This window comes from Carassius gibelio, chromosome A14 (genome assembly GCF_023724105.1).
Source record: "Carassius gibelio isolate Cgi1373 ecotype wild population from Czech Republic chromosome A14, carGib1.2-hapl.c, whole genome shotgun sequence".
Classification (NCBI taxonomy): Eukaryota; Metazoa; Chordata; class Actinopteri; order Cypriniformes; family Cyprinidae; genus Carassius; species Carassius gibelio.
Genome location: NC_068384.1, coordinates 12067076 through 12094924, shown reverse-complemented (window position 1 = coordinate 12094924; position 27849 = coordinate 12067076). Strand labels below are relative to the sequence as shown.

At 36.0% G+C, this 27849-nt stretch overlaps 1 protein-coding gene across 1 annotated transcript in view; it reads right to left on the bottom strand.

The window, feature by feature from the left end:
• Positions 1-27849, bottom strand: part of LOC128027493 (leucine-rich repeat and immunoglobulin-like domain-containing nogo receptor-interacting protein 2) — a 218178-nt gene that overhangs the window by 111506 nt on the left and 78823 nt on the right. The window contains exon 3 of the mRNA XM_052615172.1: positions 25849-25937. The gene's annotated coding sequence lies outside the window, so the exon portion shown is untranslated. The remainder of the gene's footprint in view (positions 1-25848; positions 25938-27849) is intronic.

The window sequence follows — 27849 nt, the reverse complement described above, 5'->3', positions numbered from 1 at the left end:
CTCCTCTAAACAGCAGCACATGGTGATACAGGGATTGAAGCCGAAGACGCATGCTTGTTTCAGAAACAGCCATGTTTCCTCCTCACTGACCCACTGGCTTGTCAACAAGTCATATACTTTTTTTTTTTTTTTTTTTATGATTAGCTGACAAGTAAAAATGTGTAGCTCAGCAAGCCCTAGCATAGGGCATGAAATAACTAAAGTACATTTGATGTATCCCTTCATACTATAGCATGTCACTTGTCACCACTTCACATAAGCAGAAGTAAGTCTATGCACTTGAAAACATGTTTACCATATTTTCTTTGAATATTAATGGGATTTGCATATAAAAACTCCCAACTTGTGTATAAACAGAGCCCATTAAAGATCTGTCTTATTATGCACAATGCCTTATACAATTTTAATGTCATAGTTAAATAATTCATATATTAACTTTTAATACTGTTTGTAAATATTCCAAGGCCAATATTTATAGATACTGCTTGTTACTGTCAGTTTTCAGTATGTCCAAAATTGGATTTTCCACAATTTCAAATAATAGCACTGTAAAAATCTACGGCAGCAGGGAAATACCTCACAAACCAGAGGCTCCCTGTGTTGGTCTTCACTAAGCGCTGCACTGATTGTTGGTCTGAGATGAAAGTGTTTAATCTGTGCTCAGGTTCTGAAGATCATCCACCCCTCTCCCATTTGAACGCTCTCCTGGGGTCATGGCTAACATCAGCCCTCAAAAACTGTAGAGCTGCTGAGTCATCCGCCTTCCCCCATGGCATGATGCCTCATTCAGTTTGATTCCTCTGCCTCAACCATATAATTTTTTACTGTGGCTGAGACTTCTCAATAGAAAATTTAGTGGTTCAATCCTACCACTGTAAATAAAGGCAAGTCAGTATTCGTTCTGTTGCTGTTTTAGTGCTTGTCCCTTCCCCCACCAGATGACAGGTTGGTGACAGATTGTTTAATATACACTCTTAAAAATAAAGTTGCTTCACAATGTCTAGAAGAACATTTGTGTCTAAATGGTTCCATAAAGAACCTTTAATATCCGAAACTTTTCTGTTCCACAAAAGGTTCGTTGTGGAAAAAGAAGGTTCTTCAGATTACAAAAAGGTAAGAAAGAGATGCTTCTTTAAATAACCTTTATCTGAATGGTTCTTTGTGGAACCAAAAATGTTTCTTCTATGGCAACGTTTGAAGAACCTTTTGTAGCATCTATATTTTTAAGAGTGTACATGTTTGCGCTCATCTATCCAGACTGATTGCTTCCATGTTAATGGGCTGTGTGTGACTTAATTTCTCTCTAATGAGAGTGTCCTTGAGAGGTCTAGCATTAGTGAGAGTTGGTAAGATTGCTCATTTAGTTGCTAGGATGTTGTCCCTGCTACACTTCCTAGAATTCATCACAGTTTTCATTCTGTAATGCAAAAACAAAAGTGAACCTCGGAAGTGGTTTGAGAAACGTGAACCTGGCTTGTGGTTTGAGATAAGCTTTCAATTGAGAATTCCACACTTAATGTTTGTTTGCTTTATCGAAGCTTGACAGGATTGGATGTTTGACTGATTTGTGCTGTGGTCAGGGGGACTGTGATTTTTCTCACAGATCTAAAAAAATTAAATACAAAAGTACAATCACTACATTTCATGAGTTCACACTTACATATAATTTGATGGAGTTTAGTGATGCATATATGGTGTGCTGTCCCGGGAAAGGGCTCGGAGCTCTTTTTTAAATAAAACGTAATGTATAATGCATTTTGCTTATAAAGCCAATGGCCTGAATGTACAAGAAAACCATAAACCACTTTGTTAACAATACGTTTGGGAATCAAGAGCCAGTTCCATAAAAAAAAAAAAAAAAATATAATAATAATAATAATAATAATATTAAGCCAAAAAAGGCAAAATATTTAGTGGTCTTTTTAAGTGGTCTTAAGAATTAATCACAAATCGCTAGTCAGGAAATTAGCAAGAATTGCACAAATACTGTAAAAAAAGTAACTCAGTATGGAATGTACTATATGCATGGTTACTTCCTGGTATTAAATAAGACAGCTCAGTCATCAAAACTATAGCAGCAAGTCTGAATTGGATAAATGTATTTGGCAGCATATAAATTTAAAAATAAAACTTGTAGTTTTCAAATGAAATCTAAAAATATTGAATGCATTATCATATATTTGTCATACCATTAATAATAAACATATTTAGTTTGTAGTTAACTAGTTAAGTATTTAAATAATTAATCTTTCTAGGCTTTTGGCATCTAGGATTAATAATTTGAGACGTTGTGACTTCCTGCACTTTCAATACTTTATACTTCAGTGCATTAAAAGTACTAAAATGTGTTACAATAGTAATTTTATAATAAATCTAACATCAAAACGTGAAAATAACTTAGGTGTGAATAGGCAACTGGATGAGCTGCAATCTACTGATTAAATTCATGTCATTTTCATCTTAAAAAGTTTTTGTTTTCCACCAGGAGACAAATTTTTGGCACTTTTTTTAATGTCATCTTTGTGAATTAAAAGTGTATTTAACGTGCCTTTAAAGTGTATTTAACTGCACAACTGTACTTTATCTCACTTCAGCCAGTCAACCAAGGCAACCCTATTCAGATCATGACTATGAAAGCAAGTTATTAATGATCAAGAATGCCATTATGATGTCATTAACGAGATAGCATCACTAGCAATCTGATTTATATTGTTGAAGTAAAAATTACAAATTAATTTGTAATGGTTGAAAGGCCTATTTGCAGCATTAAAAGAGAACTTCACCTTTTGAAATGTCCCCTCATCAGCTATGCAAATACATGCAATTACCACAAATAGTTGTTGAACTGTAACCTCCTATTCTAACTGAAGCTGCTTTGAAAAGAGTTTAGGAAGTGTGCATGTGTGTTAAGGGTATCCGACCTTCCTTTTCCGTCTTTTCTCTTAACACAGAAAAAACAGTGAAAGGAGCAGGCAGTTCCTTTCTAAGATCCAAACAGAGTGATGGGCCTTAGAGTTAAGCTTGTTTAACACGGGTTAACAAAGCACCGCTAAGCACTGATCCTCCGCATTTTCTTTAAGGAGCTGTTACTCAGGCTTGCCTCAAGCTACTTAATGAATCAATAAGCTTAGAAACAGCCTTGGTCAGTGTCTGACAATCCAGAGATATATTTAACCATGAAGCTTCTAACACTGCCATAGAGGCACAGATACAGACTGTTCCAAATCATGGTGAGCTGCCCATGGGCAGTGGTGTAAGGCATCACAGCCTTTCGATGTTTGGTTTTTTAAGTTATACATCCTTGATTGTAGGAATATATGCTACACAATTTACTGTGTAATCTAATGTGGTATGATATTGTATGTGCAATTAATTTATTTAAATAATACTTGTATTCAATAACAATGTATTGATCAAGACATTTATGATATAATAAAACATCTATATTTATTAAATAGATTAATCTATTAAACGATTTCAAATTAATGCTAAAAAAACTTTTTCAACATTGATATGAAGAAATGCACCAAATCAGCACCCTTGTGAGCATAAGTGGCTTCTTAAAAAAAAAAAAAAACCTTTCATTGTAGTGTAGGTTGCAGTTTTCAGTGTTTATTTTTTGCAAATATTTGGAGGAATAAGAGCACTTTGTCAAGTTCTTGGACTAACTCTAATCATTTTTTTCCCCTCCACCTCCATGGGCATTTGTACATCTGATCCATCCCTGGAATTGGCTTAATCTGTCACATAGACGTCGATTTGGCAGCTGCATTCCTCCATTTTGCAATTTGCCTTGTGAAAAGCTCTATATTTTTCTTTTACCCTGAAGTCCAAAGTTATATTACTGGCTAAGCTTAACATAGTCATCATTTTTGAACAGATGACTCTATTTCTGTTCCAAAACCTATTGAGCTACCTCACTGCCAGCTGCCTACATAGGCAGCATCCTAACCATCCTGGAATCTCAAAGTTGTCTGATTTGGAACACTCTACATGGGCAACAACTCATCTGAAAGAACATAGAAAAATAAACAAAATGGCCGGATTGACAAATTCAGTTCACAAGTGTTGAAGACGCAAACCAACAGGGAACAAATTATCTCATTTGCAGTGGCACCATGTCACGCATACAGTGAGTCACTAAAACATTTTTCCTCAAAGCAGTGAATGACATTTATAGATCTCCCTAAGAGCAGCAGCTGCAATTACTTTACACAATACCTAAATAATCACACAGAAAGGAATGACATAGACATCCCCCTCCCAAATACATTCATCCTGTTTTGGGTTTTCATAATCTACCACCATCACACAGCTGTTTATACTTTGTATTATTTTCAAAATTAAAGCCCATTGCATATGACCCCAATTTTTTCCAGAGCTGCTTCATTATTCTGATTGATGAGTGGCCTTTTTCTCTCAGGCATTCACAAATCTTAGGTGGTGGCTTGGATGCAAATTTCAAAGTGGAGTGTGTGTAATGCAAAAAAAGTCCACAGTGATTTATATGGATTACTCTCAGTTTACATTCCAATCTTGAATAAGTTCAAACAATATTAGGAGAGTAACTTTGAGTGTACACACACACACACACACACACACACAAGAGTGAATAAAGGAGTGAAAGAAAATGAGTGGTACATACAAGATTAAGGAAAGAAACTCTAAAGTATACATAGTTCACATTTACATATATATAAAAAGTACATTTACTTCTTTTCTTTGTAATTCTGTAAAATGAGTAATACTATTCCACATTCCATTTTCATTCATCTCATTTTTTTCAATCAGTCACAATAAAGAAAACCTCTGTCTGCGTTGCCATGGCAACACTCAGAAAGTTTGACCATGAAAGTGTTCCAATAGGAGGCATAACAAAGAGACCTCACTCAAGGACTTCCAGTAAAGCACTCGCCCTGAGATTCGGCCTTCAGTAAATAGGATTCACTTCTACAGTGTTCAATATAACGCTTTCCTGAAAACACAATACTTGCTGATGCTTGCACTCACTCTGCGTGTTGTCCTCAGAAATAAAGAAGGGCACGGAGGTGTGTAAGGTGAAGCTAGAGTGCAGCTGAGGAGACTGAACACTAGACTAGATATTCTCAAGTGAATATAAAGCATATTAAGGAGCGCCTATTGATTTGGGCAGCCTCTGGAAACGAAAAACTGCACAAACCGTACAGTACATATGGATACCATGTAGTAAAGCTGAAGAATTAAAACTCTAAAATAATGTAAGGAAGAATTAAATGTTATAAGTAATGTCTTATTTCTGCCATATCTGTCCAAGTACACACACACACACACTGGAAAGACATCTGTGAAAGAGCAGAGACAGTAAGGAGATGGAGACAGACCACTTGAAGAAAAATCAATGGGAAAAATCAAAACGCTCAATACAGCAGCTATAAAAAAGAAGTAACGCCTTTCAATCAAATACTTATACTCTAGAATGTTAGTGCATATAAGCTAATGTTTCATACTACATTCAAAATAGCATACTATTCTTACTATTTCTGCAGAGTAGTTATACGGTAGTATGCTCTCTTAAATAAAATCCATGCTATCTTAAAATGTCTCTAAAATCAGAGACATTGAAATCACATTTTTGTTAAGCTTCAACCTTGACCTTGACCTTTACACAGCCTAAAATGAGAGGGGAAAAAACCCCTGAACTTTGCGAGGAAACCAACTTCCTGTTGGACTTGCCATAAAGAACCAACAGACAGCTCCATCTTGGAAAGAAAGGCGATCCAGCCTTGCAGGTCTTGCTGGGAGGATAAAATTCCTGCCAGGTTGCATTCTGTTGGAGCCTGTAAAACTGGCTATTACTGTGGAGCTTTAGCACAGCAGGACAAAGCAGTCAAGGGAATCAGGAATACTAGAAAGTAGAGAGCTGAGGAGAGACAGGATTATGCGAGGGAGCTATATAGAGTTGCACATGAATTCTTTCTGCAGTCGTATTTAATATTTTTAAATGTTTCTTTCCCTGCTCATTACCATTCATGTTCGAAACCACATGATCACTGTCTTTACGGTACTTCACTGCATAATGCTTCAACATTAACACCTGTCATACCAGTTTGTTTTAATAGAACTTGGGACATGGGTCTTGGCAATGACACTACATTAGCATTAACTTGATGGACAGAGATGTTTACTGGCATTTTCCCTGTATATTAGCCACAAAAATCTGCAATTGAAATTTTCTGCCAGCGCAGTACACACTCCACTCATTTGGTGGGCAGATTGTATCACATTAGTGCACTGGAAATCCAGGCAAATTGCTCTGTAAATTTGGCAGAGAGTATTCGGAAGTTCAATGTGGTGCATTGATACTGTTCAATGTCAAAACTCTCTCAATCTCAATCAGTCTGTCTCTCTCGTCTCGATCACTCTAGCGCACCGATGGATTGTTTCTGCACTGAAGCTTTTGTCTGTGACGCTGTATATAATTACATAAACAGCAGCATTAGAGGTGCTTAATTGCTTTTGGTGCCATTAATCATAAACCCAATCTGATTAAATATGTCAACACACTTACAGTCTGCAATATTGTGATATTTATATTATTCAGTGTCACAATTCAGTTTAGTTTCATTATATATAACTATGACATATATAATATAGTGTCTCACTATATTAATTAACATTTGCACTAAAGGTGAGTGAACTGAACACAATGATTACATATAGTTTTATTTAGTGGCACATTGCTGTCACACACATATCATTTTCCACTCAATAATGCCATAATAATGAGTTATGTCATTTAAAAAATATATGTTCTCCTAATAACGAGATGTTTTGTCATATTTTTTTCATTTTCATGTTTTCTTGATTTTACATCATATTTATAAAATATTAAACATAATATCAAGAGCATAACGACCACAGCGCTCTCAATATCCATGACTGAATAATTTTGTATCTTATCTTATTGTATCTTATTTTGTATGTATCTTAAAGTTTTTTTTTTTTTGGATTAAGCCATTTATCTTCATTTGTCTAATTCAGTATAGCAAAATCTCAAATAACCTGTAGTGTTAATTAAAATGTAATTTACTATTTCTTGAATCTGTCCATTTCGTCCACTATGGACATAGTGAGATAGTGATTCCGGTGGCTGTGGAAAGAGTAATTTGGGTGTTTGGAGACACTTCCACCTCCAACACAACCTCAGGGGACCATTGGATTACGCTTTCCCAGGAAGATACTCTCGGCACGCGGTCCAGAAACTCAGATAGTCATTCCTGCCAGACAGTCTCTTGGCAGTCCCAATACCTTTGTCACAGTCATCTTATTTGAGCCTGTCCATTTTTATTATAGGCCAGACAGTAGACGCGCTCTTTTTGATTGTGCTCTCAATCTATTTTTTTGTAATATTTCCCACCTCAGAAAAGGATAAGTGAAGGTCACCAAAAGGCATCTGGAATATTTGTGGGCAACACGCATAAAAATCATGTAGTGAGGGCTGTGTTTTTCAGCTCATGCAGTGTAGACTGGAATATTTACATGTTAGAACAGCATTTGAATAGTCTCACATCATTGGGTAAAGCCTAAAAATGAGGGGGAAAACCCTGAACTTTGCAAGGAAACCAACTTCCCGTTGAAGAACCAGCAGACAGCTTCATCTTGGAAAGAAAGACAGTATCCACCCTTGCAGGTCTTGCTGGTAGGATAACATTCCTGCCAGGTTGCATTCTGTAAAACGGGCTATTTCTGTGGAGAATTAGCACAGCAGGACAAAGCAGTGAACAGAATCAGGAATACTAGAAAGTACAGAGCTAAGGAGAGACAGGATTATGCGTGGGAGATGAATGGAGTTGCACATGAATTCTTTCTGCAGACATTTGCAAAAAGCCCACATTCCTAGGAGTAGCAAAATTAAAATTGAAATACAGTCTACTAAAAATCACTTGGGATAATAGCACTTGGGTAGATAGCAATCCCTATGAAGAACTGTGAGGGAGAGGTTTTGAGAGTTATTTTTGAAGCACATGCTCGTTGCTCTGAAAAACTCCTACATCCCACTTTTCAAAGGTTTGGAGCGGTACAAATGCTTAACTGTTTTTAAAATATGTCTCTTATACTCAACTACAGTAAAATTGTGAAATAAACAATTTAAAACAACTTATCTATTTTATGATATTTTAACATTTATTCATTTAATTTAGTCCTGTAATGACAAAGCTGAATTTTCAGCAGCCATTATTCTAGTCTTCAGCATCACATGACCCTTCAGAAATCATTCTAATATGCTAACTTAGTGCTAAAAAAAATTCAAATTCTAATTACAGTTAAAAACAGTTATGCTGGTTAATATTTTTGTCTTTCATGATTATGAATTGAACAATTTATTGGAAAAAGATTTAAAAAAAAAAAAGTCACTTTTGATAAACTGAATGCATCCTTGTTGAATAAAATAAAAATAAATAAATCTTACCGACCAACTACTGACCAACTTACCAAGATTTTGAATGGTAGTGTACGTAATTGTTTTTAATTAATACAAATTATGAAAATAAAAAAGCAAAAACATAATAAACTGCAAACAGAATCAATATTCTTGTCTGGCTCCTTCCATTTACCGTGTTCCATTTAACTGGAGAGGGAATCAAAGCAGAAAGAAACAGGAATCATAGCAGATGATGTAAGGTGCCCTGGATACCCTCCCCAGCATGTGTGCCATGTAGATAATGAGAGGTGTCAAGCAGCTTACAGAACTTTCACCATGTAGCTTCCACGGTTCAGTCTATTTGTATCAGATCCCTGCATACATCTATACGTCTATAAAGCGTTGCAAACAGATTTAGCCAGCATATAAATTTGAGTTGGTTCCATTTCATTTTCTCTAGAATTTGTGTTGCGTCATGTGGCTCTGTTGCCTATTTTTGTTCCCCTCATCTCATTTACTGCCCTTCTGTCACGCTCTCCATTGATTTTGCTTCTTTTTTTTTTTTTGTCATCCGGGTTGACTGTGATGATCAGAATCCTCAGTTGCTATATGCTTGAGTAGGCGCAGTCATTTTACATAAAGTGCCATGAGGATGGGAATGCGAAACGGGCTTTTGTTGCTGGAAGCAAGGCACACATTAAGAGAAATGTCACTAATTTGGAGAGTGAATCACTGCAATCAGAAGGCATTGTGAGGGGCGCTTGCAGTGCTGCACATTGGATGTCACATAGGCTCCAACATGATAATGAATGCCTGTGTAACCGGTGCACGCAAGAGCACAGCTTAACTGGGAGTGCTGGGGTTCGGGGGGTGGGGGATCATTACAACCGAATCGCAGCCATCGCATCATGCCCTGGAGTGGAGTTCCAGCACTGATGAATTGTTTTTATGACTTTATAAGTCCTATGTAACAGATGCACTATATAAAATCGCAGTTATTAATGGTGTTTTTATCATCGAAGGCTGTGGAGACAATTGACTCTTCCTCCTCTTGAGACAGGGGTGTTCGATCAACGACAAAAGTAAAGTAAGTATCTCAAAGGTGTTATCAAGAAGTCTGAGAGGGACATTTTATCAGTCTGGATGACAAGCCGAGTCTGTCAGATTGGCTAACTTTGATATCTCTGTTGCTGTTCCTTTTCCTAACGTGAAAACGAAAATGTCCTGTTAATTTATTGCTTATTTAGATCGATAATGTACTCGACTCAAAACACTTACACACCCCAAATTTTCAAGGTGGTGACCAGACTGGTAATGCAATCTTAAGGAGGAAACACAGCTATGGATTGCTGAACCATAGTTTATACAAAAAATAAATAAATATTGTATATTAAGATGCAGATTTATCCTATCAGTGAATCATTGCCTAGACAATTTGTGTAATTTTGTGATAAAAAAGAAAAACGTTCACTGTTTTTAATGCTAACATCTGCATGACATATTCAGAGTTAAACTCTTATACTTGGATTTATCTAAGGAGACCAGATCTAAATACATTCCTTCCAAGAGGGAAATAAGACATATGGGTAAAAATGTTGCATAAACGCTTGCATAAGCAATATCATTTCCAAGTTCAAGGTGCTCCTTTCTTATGAACACTGCATCAGATTTAAGGAAATTCCACTAGACAAACATGGGTTAGAGCAATAAAACGATGGATAGAATGACAGAATGGAACAATGACAGATCAACAGAAGAACAGACAGACAAAATTAAGACAAAAAGCAGTTCCCTCCACTGATTATATGCAACCATGATCCTCTTTCTCTGTTGGAAAAATGTTTGCTTGTAAAGATTCATCTCAATAGTTGACTGACGCAGTGACGGATGTGTACTTTTAAACATCCTTACCTGATTTTACAACAGACCATTTATCATAAGAGGCAAGTGATTAATAGAAACATCACAACATGTATCCCTATTGTGTTGTAGATTCCAGCTGATACACAGATTCCTTTATTGCTGATAGATGATGCATTATGTAATGATGAAAAATTGCTTTTTTTGGAAATATTGTGATTTTTCGTTTGAAGTGTGGCAGCAGTAAACATAGAGAATGTTTAGAATAATGAAATCCGCCTGATCATCTGTGAAAAAGCTGAAAACATAAAGGCCTCAACCTACATGAATAAGAGAACAAAACATTGTAGTACAGATAGTGCATTAAATCTTCGAGGGAAATGTTCTTGGAATGCCTTGCACATCCATTGTGCTCTATACATGTACTTAAATTCCAAAATAATCATAATAATATGACTGCAATAGCTGGTAGGAATCTATTTCCTGTTTGATTGATTATCCTTTAGAAGGCAAGCTTATATTATTGTACTCATCATTTCTTAACTTGTCATTTGATTTAGGCAGGTGATCAATAAATTTTCTCTCTCTTTTTGTCCCTCAACAGCCCCCTCATTCCTTCACTCATACTCTTCAAACTTTCAGCCTACGGTATAAACAAGAGGTTTTGCATGGTTTGTTCAAAGTTATGTTGCTCTGGGCTCCAACATGAGTGTCTGCCTGAGCAGACAGTACGGTATGTTTGAAGGTCCATTGTCAGGGAGATGGCATGGCCATCTTCAGTTACAGAAGTACTAGACTGTATATCAGTGAATTTTCCCAAACATGTAAGTAGCTATAACCTATAATCATATCATTAAAACCAGTTAAGCTCAAATGCTATTTTGGGGATTTCCGCCTGCCATTTTCCTACCTAAATTCAAAAGCTTCCCATTTCCACATGCAGGGGTGTACATACAAAAGTTTGGTATCATTTTAAATGAAACCCTTTAGAAATATATAAAAAACAATGTTGAAATTGATTAAAAATGACTTTATATGTTTTCTGTGTTATGGTAAATAAGGAAAAAACATGGCACTTCTTTATTTTATTTTTTTATAAACTGAAGTTTGAAATTGTATAGCTCAGGCAATGAAGGGCCTAGTAGCTTCAGACCTAATTTATGTGTTTTCAGCACGTCAACTAATATAGGAAAAATGGAAATTTGTTTCTATCATAATCTATGCAAAAGTTATTCCATTCCAATTGAAGGAAGGAATAATACCCTTTTTGTATACAATTTCCGCCTACATAAATATTAAATGTTCCTATACATACCTGCAGTGGGGAATAATGCAATATCTGTATATCATTTTACAGAAAACACACAGAAGTTACATAAAAAGCTGCTGTTTGTGACAAATAGTATTATTTATGTTGTTTGTGATATGATGAACCACCTCAATACACCTCAGGCCCATCATTTGATATATAGTGCGTCTCTTTCACTATGTGCATCTTTCTCTATGTGCGCTGCTGGACAAAATGCTTTATATCTCACCGATGGAAGCACGCAGAAACGTAAATATGGTCTTGCTTGAAAGAAGAGATTCTAATCTAAAAGATTTTATCAAGTATATAGGTATTTGTGGCTGTTTGCAGCTGACTGAAGCGGTGCTACGAGGATAAATAATAATTTGCACTGATTTGAGAAATTTTACATCGCAATTCTATTGAAGATCATTCGATCTGTGATTGTCACACATTAAAATGATCTACATTGTCAAATTCCAGAGAATGCTTTCTTGTGATATATGACTTGACTGTTTTGTGAAAAATATTTTAAATACACATTCTTATAAAATATTATTTGCAATCGTTAGACGGAAATTTGTGTGTGGGAAACATATATTTGTTAGCTTAATTTTACTACTTTATGAATCATTTTCTTTGTAAAGAAAACACTCTAAGCTTTCAAATGAACCCATATATAGGCTGATACCATATAAGGAAGGCTTTGCAAGTGAAGCACAAACATTATGCATGCTATTTTTGGACCCGGTACCGGGTCCGCAGAGTCAAATGAACTGAAAACAGCACTGCTCCTTCTTACTTTTCTGTTTGGACTTAATTATGCCATACGTGCAACCAAGCTCAGTATAATTCAATATAATACTCACAATTCATGGACCCCAGTGCAGGTGCATTACTGATAGTTATGCCATTGTTTATAAACCACTTCTGTTGACAAGCAACTGATGAATTCCTCTGACATACATCTCAATTTCATTGAAATATTTGTCATCAAGGATATTTATTATACAAAGTAATCCTGGAAGGCGCCATTCTTAGTCTTAATGTAGTCTGCTTTACCATCTCTTGTTGTTGATGGAAGAGCTGAAGATCTGTGATAAATCATAAGGGTATTCAAACAGCATATACATTGTGTGTGTGTGTGTGTATATATACAAAAAAATATTAAAAAGACAAAAAAAGGGAAAAAAGAAGAAATATTTATCCTTCTTTCTTCCCTGTCTCTGCAAGTGTCACCCCAATAACAAGCTGTCAGCCACCAAATACATACATCCTTTTGATTGACATTTTATAGATAAAAATGTTCTTGCAAAAGCTCAAGCCATGGCAGCAGTAAAATATGAAAAATGGTGAACAGCTTTCTGTGACCTCTACAGTTTTTCAGTGTGATGGATGGACATCACTTACCCTCTCTCCACCCCCACCTCTGCCAAAAAAGGGCTGGACGGAGTACATGATTAGAAGATTGTTAATAGTAGTGGAAGTTAGAATCCCCAGTTTCTGTGGCTTTCAGTAAACAAATGCCAGTGTGGAAAGGTCTTATAGACCCCTGCACAAACAATTCATGAAATGAGAAAATAAAATGTGACAGAAAAAGAAAGACATGAATGACCCTGGATTGGTGTTTACATGGAATTCCTGGGCATTTATACCTCCGTGCATCAGCATCTGGCTGGGCCTGCCTGAAAACTAAGGGTGTTATGCAAAATAGACAATAAAATCCACAATGAAGTCTCTCTCTCTCTCTCTCTCGCTCTCTCTCTCTCTCGCTCTCGCTTTATTTGAGCTCACAGTGAGCTTAGCTCATAATGCAGAAACTATTTAACATTTAAAAATAAATTACATTATCTGTTTTAAAACCGAGGTTTATTGTGGGTTGTTTTCATCATGCTCTGGATTTGTCAAGCTGTTGAAAGCTGACCTTTCACAAACCAGTGGGGTGCTAAAAAGGGGGTGGAGGGAGAGATAAAGAGATTATGAAAGAGAGAAAAAATATTTTTGTCAGCACAGCATAGACTATCTAACCACAATATGGCACAGTAAGAAGTCCAACGGACCACAAAGAGGCAAATATCATAGATCGAATGAGAGGTCTGTACTGCAGGAGCAAAAAAAATAATAAAAAACAAAATCAACTGGGCTTGAGTATTCCACTCCATTCAGTATTCCACTGCAGGAAGGAAGTAGCCAGCTAATCCAGACAAAACTTAACACACACACACACACACAAACACAATCACACAAATAGTTCCCTCCATTCACTTCCATTTTTCAAAATATCTTCTGTTATGTTTCATAGAAAAAAATAAAAATAAGAAATACAGGTTCCACTAAATTATGCCAATTTTCATTTTTGTATAGATTCCACATTTAAAACTCCACATTCTTTTAATTTTGGAGGGAACTTTTATTAACACTGATATTTATTGTCAAAATTAGTGCTTTTGAGCCAAAAAAGTAGATTTTCCTCTAAAATGAACTTTCCTCTACAGCATAGTAAATGAAATGATTTTCTACTAATCTAATCTAGTTTTACCACCCAGGAAAGTGAGCGGGAACGAGTTAGTTGTGACAGCAGGTACTTTCTCTCACTGTCATCTCTTCATGATGAATAGACTGCCTCCGATTACTTCAGAATTTTGACCATTTTGGGTGAGATTGCTCAGACCTCAACCCCTGGGCATTAAATAACCATTCACTCTCTGTAATGGACACTACTTCAGCATTTTTTTCTCATTCCCCACTCCTGTCCATTTTTCTTTTACTCAATAGTGCGCAAGAGGTCATTTCTAGGATTAACTACAGACTGGTCAAAGCAAAGACTGTGTTATGATACTGCTGGTTTTACTGTATGTGAGTGAAGGAAAAACAAAACTAAGTCATGATTCCATGCAAGTGGACTTCCTTCCCACAGTAAGTTTGAGGGAAGCTTTGCAGCTGAGTGACATATAAGCTGACATTAACCCTGCTTACTGTAATTCGGATGGATTGCTCTGATTTTTTTACAAATCCATATGTGCATTCATCAAGCTAGAATACTTTACGGGAGGACCCAAGTGTTCCCTGGCTAGCCATTAATGAAAAATGCATGAATATGTAAGGAATAAATCCAGACAGCTGTTTAGTAGACAAAACGCCCTGTTCCCGAAAGCAATCTCAGCTCAAAGCACCTGCCCTCAATCTTACTTAACAGGCAGTAGCTCTTGCTAAGCTATGGCACCCATGCTCTTATCGGAGCAGAGAAACCTACTTAATGGATGTTTGCGCATCCATCTCTCAGTTCAGCAAAGGCCAAACTGTGGAAATGCTGTCAGCTAAATCTCATTTCTTAAGAACTGTTTTGGATTGATGAGGTGGATGCTTCTGAATCAAGACATTTTTGTACAACAGTTAAAAGGATTGTTCCTAAGTGCATGCACCACTTTAATTTCATATTACATTAATATAAATTAAAGCCAATGAAAATCAGTTAAACATATATGAATTTTAATAAATGTAATAATATCAATCAAAGCAATATAACCTAATGAACATTCCAATTCTTTAGTCTACATTGACACGATCGGACAAAGAACTGAGAGACACAGTGATTATATACACTAGAATAAATGAGGGAGCTGAATGAGATAAGTGAAAAACAGGGCACAGGTGAGTAACATGACTTATTAAATAGACTGGGGAGAACTAGGTTACAACGACTGAACCAAAAAACAAAGTGAAACAGGAGACATACCTTAGATGTAACTCTAATATAGCTGTTTTTATTGTACTTTTAAACAAATAAATGCAGCCTTGGTGAGTATTAAGAGTCTTTCAAACTTTTGAACTCCAATACATATATCCTTAAATTGTATATCTACTCTGTGTCTTTTTGCGACCTCAACTTTAATTCAGAAAATGTAACTGTAATTTAAACAGCTTTTTAATTCATTCCTGATTGTTGCACAAATATTTATTTTTTTCTTTTAGGATACTTGTGTTGTCACGATACCAAAATTATTGTTTCGATACCTATACCAAGTCAAGAATTGCGATTTCGATACTTTTTCGATACTTTTCCTGAAAAGGGAAAATACACTCTCAAATATCATTGCTGTGCTTTATTTTAAAACCCGGACTACATTCTAATCATATAACACAGCAGATATAATAAACATTTGAACAAAATATGAAATATCAAAATATAAAAATTAATTAGATCAATGACATTCAAGGTAAAGGAAGTTATCATAAGGAACATAAGAGTAATACATTTATCTTGTCTCTGAACTTTGAATAAAAATATGAACAGCGATTATATTAAACATTGTTTCTGAACTCAGAATATTAAATGTCAAAGATAAATAATATCAATTTAAGTAATGGCATTCAAGTAAAAAAAAAAAAAAAAAAGCGAATACAATTTAACAGTAATATCTCAGAAATTGTAACTTATTCTGTCAGTTGTGCAACCTTTTCTTTCAGAGGAGAAAACTCAGCCAGTGAGCTTTAATGAGAGTCATCTTTAGTGAGCGTCATCTTTTTCTACCAGTCGTGGACCGGCGTCCACAGTATCATTTGTGCTAGCATATGCAGCCTTGTGATGCGTGGGTCCGTTTTTTTTTACAACCCGCGGGTCCCGCTTTTATGAAATTATTTGGCCTGCCCCAGCCCGCAAATAAAGTACAATTTAATTTCTCATTTCTCGTTCACTGAAGTTCCTCCCTTTGCAGCAGCAGAACGGTTTTATCCTGTTAAAGAGTTACTCAAGATGTGACGGAGCATGTGATTTGTTGAATGTAGTGAACCCATACCCCCTTCACTGAACGAGATCGAGAGATCTTCTCATTCGTGAATGAGTTGAATGAACTGATACATCTCATTTATGAACGAAATAAATGCGTACACAGGGTCAGTGAGCAAAGCATGTAAATTTCGATCAGCAATCAGCAGATACAAAGCACAGTTATAGGAGCTGTGCAGATTCGCTCGTTTTTATATTTAGCATACAGAACATAACTCCACGTTTAATCCACGTCTGACCAAACAATTAAAATGTTAATTATGCAAGAAAACCTCGTGCTTTGTTCATCTGAACAACTTATTCAAACTAGTTAATGCGATTATGCACACATTTTAGTAAAGCCAAATCAGTTTAGTAAAGCCACTAATGCAGCCATCTCGCTGTAGTGCTTTTTTGCTGCTGCTTGCGTGAGGAGAAAAACACAGGCGTCCAGAGGGAGGCACTGGAAGCGTGCGTTGCACACACCAACATGAAATACATCTCTTACAAATATGGAACGCGGCCATTCTTTGAAGTATCGATACTAATAAATTTAGGAATCGTGACGTTTTTAATTTCTGAGAATCGTGATACTTTTGAAGTATCGGTGCACTATAGGATACATTTGTCAGTAACACCTCTTTTATATACAGGCATCAGAAATGGTTAAAAATGTCTATCTCTGCTGTGATATAACCTTTTGCTTCTTTATATTTTCTTGGTGATAAGGCATGTGTGTGTGTGTGTGTGTGTGTGTGTGTGTGCAAAAATCCCCCCACCCTGTGCTAAATCTCTGCTCACACTGATAGATAAGGGCAGACGATTGATTGAGTTATTAAGCAGGAGGGTTTTAGATATAAGTACTTGACGAACATAAAAAACAGAGGGTGAAGAGTGGAACATAGGGTGAATAGTGTTTCATTACTAAAGCAGACTTACTTTGCTCTCACAGTTTTTCACTGGCAGACACAGAGCCATTAAAACCACTAGTCACAGCAACACCAGTTCAGTCGAGCAGCTCTACTTCTAAGAAACTACTTCTGCTTTTAACCAATTACTGCTGATTCAAGTTTGATAACTTTTAGCGGAAGTAATGATTAGGCCAATTTACAAATGAAATTATTTATTTATTTTTTTACAAGGAATTAATTAATATTTTTTTATCCACCATTTTTTTCAGAGGGCTAAGAGGACTAAACTCTATTTATGTGACCATTTGTTTACTTTAATTACTTGTACACACACACACACACACACACACACACACTCACACAGACCGATGACATTCAAAAGTATAGAAGCACTACAAGCAGAAATAGAAACTTCTATTTAAGTCACATATTTGCAAAAGTGTGCTTATGCAAATGATACAGTGAGAAAAAAAATGTGTGATCAGCATCAAACTTTTTTTGGACAGAAATGTTGATTTTCAGTTTTCTGTGTGTGTTGTCAGGTTTATGCACTTATGCACTTCTAAATATGAAGAAAAATATGTGCCTTTTCAAATCAGCTTTTAGCTTTGCAGACTACTTTTAACCATACTTCCATACTGCATACCTTCCCTTTAATTCATGTTTATGCATGAGATTAAAAGCAAAATGTATTTCATGCAATGCTATTTATTTTAAACTTTTAAATATAGATATGTGAGATGCGTAAAAGAGAATGAGACAGGAAGAGAGAAGTGTTCTCACGGGCCCAGTATTTCCCAGTATGTGATAATGGGACTTGTAATGCACTGTGTTCCAACTAATGGAAACACAGAGAGCTTGGCGGCACTGAAAAATGAGACGCACTAAAAGCAGAGGGCAAAAAAGGAATATACAATATACAATTAGCTGTTCAATTCACACTTTCACACAAGAAAACGGGCATACTAGCATGACAATGTAATTTCACTGTGAAAATAAAGGAAAGAGTGCCTTTATAGTGAAATAATAATAATAATAAATACATACAGTAGAAAAGTAAATAATTTTAATGGCTAAATGCTAAAACAGAATCAGTTGTCACCATATTTGATGTTATTATATTTGTCAATAAATGTAATCCAGGTATTTTAGATTACACATCTGCTATTTTATTAAAATGTGCTTCTTTATTAAGTGCTTTATAAAATAAAATAAAATAAAATAAAAAAATGGAGCAGAAATTTGGACCAGTGAGATTCGTAGGAGATTCACAGAATCGTGGGCAATATGCCAGATGATTAAATTGTGTGGTATTTCATGAAACTGTATGAAATCCATGAAATTGCTGCATTTTAGGTCAAGACTAGAATCGGAAAGCATAAAAACCCATAAACCCTTTTATTAAATGACCAAATGAGCAGAAAGGAACAGTGATGATCTGTCAAATTATAACATTTTCAAATCCCTACTCTTGGCTAGCCTGGTCCAATGAAATGAGCAAAGTAAAACAACGGAAATCTCAACACTGAGTTAATGTTTTCAGATGTTTATAAGCAAAACAGCCTTATGATACAGCCACTCAGACACAACCAGCAACACAAAACAACATTACCATTTTTATTCGTAGAAATATTTTCATCCTAAACTCAGGGCCAAAAAATTATGGTAAAGTGTAGAATTTCCAAGATCCTTTGTCTTCAGCAAATGAAAGTATTAAATATGCATGCCACCAATTAACTGAGCCAATTGTGGTTTAATGTCGTGATGTAAAGTCTGCCTCTGGTAAATGATGTGACATGACCTCATCAGTCAGCAAGGAGGACAGCATCATGAACTTGAGCTCTCAGTGACTCAATGCTCTCTGACACGTATGCTCTATGACACACCACAATGTATTTTTCTCTTCATACCAGCAAATAAACTGCTTTTAGAGGTCTCATTGACCACCAAGGCCTTTAGTAAGCCAATCAGATATCAGTCAGCTTTTCTTTTCTTTTCTTTTCTTTTCTTTTCTTTTCTTTTCTTTTCTTTTCTTTTCTTTTCATTTCTTTTCTTTTCTTATTCGATCTGCAGCCATTATGTCATTTACATCAGCAGAATGGGGCACTTGGTATCTATATAGTAATATACTATATACATTAAATTGAAATAGTAATTTACTCAGGATGAATAGTCTCTACTACTGAGTGGGGACTCATGTGGACATTTACCAGCAAAGAGGGCACAACATTGCTACCTTGCAAATGTTGCTACCTTGCAAATGACCCATTCTGATAAATGTATTATCATAAATAATGATGGCAATGGCTACCCTCAGTTTAGGTCACAATATAATTGCCCTGTTGGATGATTACTTTATAGTGGCCTGGTGCATTTATAGTCAAGACAACACTCTTATCCCTGTTACATAACTACTGTTGCAAAAAAAAAAAAAAAAAAAAAAAGATCATAAATTTTAGATCATAAATCGTATGTACACATAACACTTTGATTTATGACAATTCAGATTTAGAAGTGCAGTATACACTAAATATGCCAGCTGACTTTCATGTACACTTTGCGATACATTACTGTATTTAAACATTGCCTGTCCACTTCACACAGTAAAACAATTTGAAAAACGAATAAATAAATAAATACACAATAAAATAAATAATTAAATTTATACTACCTGTGCTACTATTGATCAGCCAAAAAAAAAAAAAAATTCAAACTAAAGCCATTGTTTGAGCCAAAACACGAAGTCTTTACCTTTCTCATGAGTACACCTATAGATAACTTAAAAAATGCACCCCCCCCCATTTATATCTATTTTTAAAAAAAATGTATTTGCCTCCTAAATTTTAGTATGTTTACTTTAATATTTAATTTCATGTTAAGTAGCTCCATTATCCACTTCTATTGGGCTAAGTCAAAGATCATCGCACATGAAACCAACATGAAACTAACAACCACTGAGAATGAATTCAAAGAATAATAAAGAAAACCAGTGGTGTGGTAACTTATCAGAGCACACACTGTCACACTTCTACTCAGCATTGAGCCAGGACTAATCATTCTTTCATATAACCTTCACATCTGCTAGCTAATAGCGATGCCACACGCTAGTGCTGCTGAGCTATCATTTGTGACATAGATTTGTTCTGTTAAGTTGAGATGGTTTTCAAAGAGCTCCTGAATGATACTGAATGAGATTTCAGCTTCCTTTCTTTGCACTTTTTTTCACTTCAGAAACATCTATTCAGATCTTAAGGAAACATTTCTTCAATCTAGCCATCAGCTGCTGGTTTTGCAAAGCTGTGACTGCCTGTCAAGCTACCAGATTGGGCCTTGATTTCAGAAGTATATGACTGGAGTCTCTCAGCAAGACTCATCTATGATCTTGAGCCATCACGCCACACACCGTGAATAATCATGGCGAAAAACATTCTCCTCTCTCCGACACAAGTGCTCTGATTGTGGGATCGGTGTTGAACGGAGCTACAGGCGTGCATTACTTTGTCTTGAGTGTAAAAGTAGCATTCAGATGCACAGGGAGATGGAGGTGGTCAATCTGAAAGTTTACACAGCCAACTGTTTTCCAGGGCATGCACAGTACTAGTCAAAACTGCTCTCGTTCTGCAATCACACTTATTGACATGACTTAATTAAGACATCAGATCATCTAGCAGAGAATGCAGCCGAGTGCTCTGCAAAAAAAAAAAAAAAAAAAAAAAGAAAGAAAAAAAAGATCGGATGGCAGTTGTGTCTTTAATGGCTTAAAGGGTTAGTTCATCCAAAAATGAAAATGATGTCATTAATAACTCACCCTTATGCTGTTCCAAACATGTAAGACCCCCTTTTATCTTCGGAACACAGTTTAAGATATTTTAGATTTAATCCGAGAGCTCTCAGTCCCTCCATTGAAGCTGTGTGTAGCTACGGTACACTGTCCATGTCCAGAAAGGTATTTTAAATCTAAAATATCTTAAACTGTGTTCCGAAGATAAAAGGAGGTCTTACATGTTTGGAACAGCATAAGGGTGAGTTATTAATGACATAATTTTCATTTTTGGATGAACTAACCATCTTAAACTGTGTTCCGAAGATAAAAGGAGGTCTTACATGTTTGGAACAGAATAAGGGTGAGTTATTAATGACATAATTTTCATTTTTGGATGAACTAACCCTTTAATCATGCCTCTATATTGGACATATTAAAACATACAGGGTGCAATATTTCCCAAATATTCCCTAGCCATTGCTGTGTATGCATGGGTGAAAAAAGTGATGCAACTGGTGAGAAAAATAAATAAATAATAATAATAATTAAACAGACAATGTATCATGCAAATACAGCATAAGGCAACATACACAACATGCAAACACCAATAAAACTATTGAAGTTATTAAAAACTATCAAAATGTAGTAAGAAACAAAAATAAAGCTGGATGAACTTTTTTTGTTTATTTATTTTTTATCTGATTTAGTTTGTAGATACTGCACTTTGCTTTTGTAATAGTGTTTTAGTTGTGTAAGGTCATCCAAAGGCAGAGTGCAGTATCTGCATTTTAGTGGTCAAAGGTCACATCAAGGGTCATGGTTTTTATCTATAAAAAAATCACCCTAAAAAGGCTTTAAATTAATGCATTGCCACTAATCTACCTACTTGTATTGCCACTAATCTACCCACAAACATGTTTGACTGGCTGATGTAAAAACTTTAAAGGAATTTTTCTAAATTTAAGTGTTTGCATGGTTACTGCACTTTGCCTTTGTAGGACAAAGTAAACTTTGCTTTTGAAGTAAACACACACACACACACACAATTTGATTTTTAAATCAAACTAAATACTGTTTTGTGGTATTTTAATGTGCAGTGATAGATCTCTGTAGTGCAGATCTCTTCAAGCAGCAAGTGAACCGATCACCTCTTTACTAATTATAGCACAAAATAAATGTGAATGAACATCAGAAGGTATCTTGTTTCAACTGTGGAAAGATGTCAATACAATACATTTTTTCTAGTTCAAGTCCACCAATGTTAATCTACTCTCCTGTCTGGTTTGTTTGTTGCAGAAATATGGCAGATTCTGTGTTATGATTGGTCAGATTGCCTGGATCAGAAGGAAGGAGAACAGAGCAGAAACAAGACTTCATATGACGAAGAAGGTTAGGCAAAGGCATTTAGTTCCAGTCCATTTGTCACATTTACGAAAGCATTCATAGTTTTATTATCAGTAAACAATCATGTGCCATAAAGTAAGCATATACTTTTCTACAAAGTGTTAGTTTTATATTACTCTAGTAGAGCTGTAATCGGGCCATAAAAGTTAGGCCCGACAGGACCCGAACCCGACAAGTACATTTTGATTGACAGCTTTTTAAAAGCCGATCCCGTTTACAGCCCGACATTATTCAAATGTTCACACAAACACAGCTCTTTTGTTTTTTGTCAAGAATGAGTCATTTATACATGTTTTAACATAATTTATTCATAACTAACGTAGACTAGACCACTTGGAAGTTGAACTAAAAAAGAAATAAAATAAGTCCCCTGTAACATCGTAACATCTCAGCACTCTAAATAGACATAAGCTCATTTAGCCTATAAATAGAGCAACACACCAATAAAAACTAGTCTTTTTTAACAAATTAAATTAAGATACATTTTAAATTAAGATGGGTATTTGGCCATAATGAAATTAAGATAAAGGATCAACCGGATTTGCTTTGCCACTAGCAGCTGACATTTAATAAAATAATAATGCCAACATTAGCCTATATACTCTGTCTACATGCATTTAAGACTCAATGAATATAGTTATCATTTGAAAAACCTTTACTCACAGAGATTAGGCTAGGTCTACATGTTTTTGTGGAGGAAAATTATTGAATACACTGTAGATAGCTTCAGTGTGTTCCTGCGCTCACTGATGGTGCGTCATTATTTACTCATTATTCTCATTACAAACATGGTCAAACTTTTCCACACCTCAGACTTTGCTTTAGTTGCTGGTGGAACCAAAACGTAATCGCCAGAGGCAAGCCTCCATTACACCTACTTAGCATCCATTTTCACATCTTTCTCACACTAATTTGAAACACATCACATGACCGCTCGTTTACTTCGCAAACCGAGCCTGAGCCTGTGTAAGATGATATAAATTATGCCCGAACCTAAACGAACGTGACTGGTCCCGTCGGGTTCGGGCAAAGATCTTCAGCTCTATACTGTAGTACTTTCAGGACCCCTAACAATATTTATGTCATGACAACTCTTGGAGGGATTGGCATGGTTATGTACATGACAATGATAATGTATTTGGTCTCAGATACGGCGTTATGATTAGTCAGATCACCTGTCAATTAAATTCTCTGTGAAGGGTCAATTCAAATTCAAATTCAGTTTCTTGTGGAGTGCAGCCAGTTCACTGATCACTATAAAAATTGCTTATTAATTACTAATTAATATTAAACTTGACAATAACTGTGGACAACACAACACTATTTATTCACTCATATACTTATTTATCTAACACACACACTAAGTCTACACTTCAGATTTGCACATCATTTAACTGTACATACAAAACTGTCTATTAGAATACACATGAAGATAACAATTGTAAATTTGTAAATTGCTATTCCTAATTTACTTTTTTTTAAAACTTCTTTGTTTTTAATCTGTGTTTTTGTTCTGTCGCTGTCATTCTGTTGCACTGCGGAAGCTTCAGTCATGAAAACAAATTCCTGGTATGTGTAAACATACCTGGCAATGAAGCTCATTCTGATTCTGATTCTAATGCCCCCCCCCCCCCACTCCCCATGATTGTTCAGCCTAACAGATCTAAGAACCAAACCCACGCCATTGGTTGAGATAATGGTGCGAGGCTGATTTGAATGTTCAAATGAAGGGTTGAGGTTTAGTTGATTCATAAGGCCCCATTAGCCCCTGCTGGTAGATGTAGTAGCTGCGTCTTTTTCCACTGATCTCCATTCAAAGTTAGCTGTGTATTCTGACTAAACTGTTTTTATGTAAGCGTAATATAATTTTAAGTGAGTGAACTTGAAAATGCTTACTTACAGTCGTCTCTGGATATTATACTGGAATCAGAAAGCATTTAGAATAAAAAAAATACACATTTAATTCAATTTCTACAGAGCGTTCTAGCATTCTGACAGTAATGTTGACACTGTAGAAAAGGATGTACACACATACACACTTATGCTGAGACTTTTATTCCAGTCATGGTTTTTCCAACTGTTTCGCCTTTGAGACCTACATGTAATTCCAGCATGGCTGATTTAGGAGGCAAAATTTAGAGTGCTGGCACTCTTCTGATGAGCCTTTGAGAGAGCTCTCAGCATCTACTATTAGGAAACAAATGGAAGGATGAAATAGAAGAGAGCACATAGGGAGGGATCAGGGAAGGGATCAGATGGTAAAAATATGAGAAAAGAGCAACCAAATGCTTAATTTTAGAATGCTTCAAGGAAATGAGAGTTTCCCCTTTTAAACTCGTTTTCACAAAACAAGCACAGGAAAAGGAACCACATGAAAAACAACTACGGTCTCTTACCTACATGTTCTCAATCATTTCAAAGAGTATTTCAGCTTCATGTTCCTTGCTGAAGCACAAACCAGAAACGTGACAGGAACGGCAAGTGGCCAGAATGTTCACTGCGCCATGCACCACTAGTGGACGATGGCATTTGAAACTAGGCATTTAAACATGTGGAAATGACGTGTTTGACACCTCAGAGTAATTTCATCTCACATGTGCCCTTTGGGGAGAAAATGTCATACTGACACAGAGGATCAGAAGGAAGGAGAACAGAGCAGAAACAAGACTTCATATGAAGAAGAAGGTTAGGAAAAGGCATTTAGTCCCAGTCCCATGTCACATTTACAAAAACATTCACAGTTTTGTTAAAATAAAGTAAGCCTATACTTAACTACAAAGTGTTAGTTTTATATTACTGTAGTACTTTCAGGACCCCTAACAATATTTCTGTCATGACAACTCTCTGAGGGATTGGCATGGTATTGTACATGACAATGATGATGTATTTGGTCTTGGTGGAATAGATCTGCAACACTGCTGCTGCTGCGGCAGAGCAGGACCTGAGACTTGCAGCCAATACATCCACAACATGCTGCTGTGAGCATGTAAGAAATATTGCTACTACAAATATAACATACATGAAATAACCCCCATATAGCATACATGAATCACCTCGTAGTAGATTTATACAGGTGGAGTTTGGGAAGATGGAGGCTTTCTGAAGCAAACTGCAACTGCTACAGTAAGCCCTAGTCATATATTTGTATCCTAAACAGTGAGCTCATTGGCTACCGATACTGGAGAGAACCAATAAGCTTTGACATGTGATAATAATGTCATTAGGTCAAATTGAGTCGGACTGCGCCATCTAGAGTACCATGCCAGAACACTGTGTGTGTATATATATATATATATATATATATATATATATATATATATATATATATATATATGAACATGATCCAGATCAATTGAGTTCTGTCAATTGGTCTAAAATGCTCCTTGTCAGCAGACCATCTTTAACGTTGGGTTTCACTTTTCCATGGAACATTAGTACAATTTAAAAGTATCTTACCTGTCAGGCCTTCTGAATACAGATGTCAATGTGTGGGATGAAGTTTTGCTTGCAGAAGACTGTTGCAACAGCAGAATTCACAGCCGGATCTGCAAAGGAGATAAACGACAGAAGCGATTTATCTTATTGTGCTTGAAAATAACAAGCAGATGTGCTCCACCTAAAATCCATCTGATGCCGGGTTACACCGACATGGATGAACATATTGTGGTATATGCTGACTTGAGAAGCTCCTGGACAATTGGAAAATATTTTACCATATGTACAGCACCGCTAAATCGTTGTATCTTCCAGCTTAGCAAATTAACTTTACACTTTAATGCCATCTGTAAGAGATGCTGCTTTGGCCTTAGGCTGGATTGGGCTAATAAGCAGTCTTAAACCACAACAAACACTTTTATTCAGAATGTATCTTGTCTACGTAAAAGGAACAGGTGCAACTGGCCCAAGAGCAAATTTAGACTTTGGGGCCAACAAATGCTTCCTACAATAAGGTGTTTAATTTAATTGACCCTGTGATGAGCTATTTTAAAAGTTTAAAAGATGATGGAGCTGATTATCTGGATATTCAGGCATGTTTTATGCTGGGTCATATAGTGCAGAAATGTTTCCAGTATATCTATTTGGAAACCCTGAGCCTTTTTTATCACAAATTGGCCTTATAAAGACAACAGGTGAAAACTAGCTTGCATTCCATTCGCCACCATCAATCTTGGGTGACTATGCTGGGTGGGCTCTGTGCACAGCCTGCTTTATGCATCAGATGGTGAGGAACTGTTTAAGGCAAGAATATGAAATGAGATCATTAAGGAGCGAAACGACTCCACGGCAAATATCTGTTTCATTCAGCAGCTAGATGTGGAGGTTATCGATCAAAAACCTTCATCAAGCTCATATCGCTTACTCCCAATTGAGTGCCATTTTCCAACGGAGGGCTGAAATTGAATAAATGTGACAACACTTTCTCATGGATTAGAGTATTCCTCAAACCCCAGGATTATGAAGATTAAAGTACATTGCAATGAGAGAGACATTCAACTGCATGCCAGCATTCCCACTCAATATGGAGAACTGATGGTTTCCTCCAGTGCCAGGATTTACATATTCTACTCTTAAGAATGATTGACTTCCATTGCAACCAGTCACATTATTATAAAACTGGGAAGATGGACAGATGGAAGATGGAAGCCACAAAGTCAGTTTACGTTCAGCATCCCTCATCTTACTTATTAGGATGAACAAAGAATATAATAATAATAATAATAATAATAATAATAATAATAATAATAATAATAATAATAATAATAATAATAATACCCCTACTGTAAGGTACATTTGATTCCTAACCTCACCCAAACCTAACAACAATTGTAAAAAGCAGATACATTTACAGTGACATGAACTGGAGTCACAATATACTATTATACACTGATTTTTAAAACACATATATTTTATTTTAAAAATTTTACGTTTAGATTCCATATTCAATATTCTACAAACCTACAAAAATTCATAAAGCATCTGTAAAACTGTTCATATACAGGAATATTACAATTTAGAAGCAGTCAATTTATTAAATGATTTACACAACAGAGTCTATAATTTATTAAATCTTTATGTGATTTATGTGTATTGCAACCACACCATTAATATCAATAAATTCTCATGAGCTCATGTTGGGATAGCCATGAGATAGACATAGGGCCACGGGAAGTGAGAGTCTCTTTCTGTAGCTGTGGAGTTGAAGGTTGACTCTGGAAGCCAAGAGCAAGTCATCAGTGCTGAGCTCTCAGTGGCTTTAAGGCCTTTAGAGGGCTTTGGAGGCAGACAGGGAATGCCTGAGATTGATTCGGTACAGAAAGTCTGCCCACCACTAGAGGAACAGTCATAGAAGAGACTCATAAGCCTACTATGTTCAGGAGTCTGCTCACCCACATCTACTCCTAAATATAAATAAAACAACCCAACTTAAATATACTTGTTTCTTCTCTGGATCAACCA